Genomic DNA, 1,609 nt, shown 5'->3' on the forward strand with positions numbered 1-1,609 from the left:
TCAGAATTTGTTGATACCATATTAACATTCTCATTCTGAGGATTTACTTCAGTATCACTCGGTAGCTTTCCTTGTTCCCTCTCACTCATCATTCTAGCAAGAGTACCTACGTGTTTTTCTAGATTCAAAATGGAAGCTTTCTGAGTTCTTAGTGACTGATCAAACCTCTCATTTGTTTGGGTTTGAGATGTAATAAATTGTGTTTGAGATTCCATTAGCTTTGCCATCATTTCTTCCAGATTTTCCTTTTTATCTTCGGTTTGTTGTGGTGGTTTATGCAACCTAGGTCTTTGTTGATTGAAAGTGTTGTTTTGAGTTGGTTGGTTATTCGGACCTTGTTGGTTATACGACTTATTGTTGGGTCCTTTTAGATTGTAAAGAATGTTTTGATTTTGATTGAAGTTTGGCCTTGGTGGTTGATAATTATTTCCCGGCCTTTGGTTCATGTAGGAAACATTCTCTCATTGTTCCATGGTTTGCTCAATGTGACAATCTTTTATTAAGTGTGGTCCACCGTATTGCTCACAACTAATTCGTATTACGTGAATATCTTTATTCATCTTTTCCATTCGTCTTTCGAAGGCATCTATTTTTGCGAAAACAGAATCAAAGTCATGGCTAGAATCGGCTCTAGACGCTTTATATGAACGAAAGATATCTTTTTCTTGATGCCACTCATGAGAGTGGGAGGCTGTATTATCAATTATCTTGTGAGCTTCAGTTGCGGTTTTCTTCATAATGGAACCATCAGCTGCTATGTCGATGTCTTTTCGTGTAGTAATGTCGCATCCTTGGTAGAATATTTGTACTATTTGATAAGTATCTAAACCGTGCTGAGGACATCCTCTCAACAATTTTTCAAATCTTATCCACGCTTCATATAATGTTTCATTTGGCTTTTGCGCGAACGTAACAATTTCTCCTTGAAGTCTCAAGGCTTTAGATGCCAGAAAGAATTGTTTAAGAAATTTTCAACTAAAACATCCCATGTATCAATCGCCCCTTCAGGAAACGATTCTAACCAATCTTTGGCTTCTCCCTTTAAAGTCCAGGGAAATAACATGAGATATATCTGTTCATCCTCCACTTCTCGGATTTTAAATAGAGTACAAATCCTATTAAAGGTACGAAGATGTTCGTTTGGATCTTCCTTCGGCGCACCACTAAATTGGCATTGATTAGTTACCATGTGTAGGATTTGTCCTTTGATTTCATAATCTGGCGCATTAATGTCTGATTGAGTAATTGCGTGACCTTGGCCAGTGCGTTTATCTCTCATTCGGTCTTCCATACTTAGAGGTTCCAGATTTTCCATGATTGAATTTGTTGAATCTGAATCACTAGAAGATTCTGATTTAATGGTTTCTTCCTCGACAATCTCTGGATGAGTGATTTGTGGTTCAGGAGGAATGATTAGTGGTTCAGGATCTCTGAATTGTCCCTGAATATCCTCCGGATTCTCAATTGTGAGGTCGGGTTCAAAAAATAGATTATCAGAAATTTGAATTGGAGTACTTGGTCGACTAGATGACGATTCTAAAGAAAAATCAACGGCGACAATATTGGCTAAATGTCTTGATCGAGTTACAGGTGGTGAACGTATGAAAGG

General features: G+C 37.7%; 1 non-coding gene across 1 annotated transcript; it reads left to right on the plus strand.

Annotated features, from left to right (window-relative positions):
* Positions 1-825: 825 nt before the first annotated feature.
* LOC139860910 (small nucleolar RNA R71) lies at positions 826-932 on the plus strand. Its single transcript, XR_011763536.1, has one exon. It is a non-coding gene; the product is annotated as a small nucleolar RNA R71 (small nucleolar RNA).
* The last annotated feature ends 677 nt before the right edge of the window (positions 933-1,609 follow it).

The sequence above is a fragment of the Rutidosis leptorrhynchoides genome, chromosome 7 (genome assembly GCF_046630445.1).
Source record: "Rutidosis leptorrhynchoides isolate AG116_Rl617_1_P2 chromosome 7, CSIRO_AGI_Rlap_v1, whole genome shotgun sequence".
NCBI classification, from domain to species: Eukaryota; Viridiplantae; Streptophyta; class Magnoliopsida; order Asterales; family Asteraceae; genus Rutidosis; species Rutidosis leptorrhynchoides.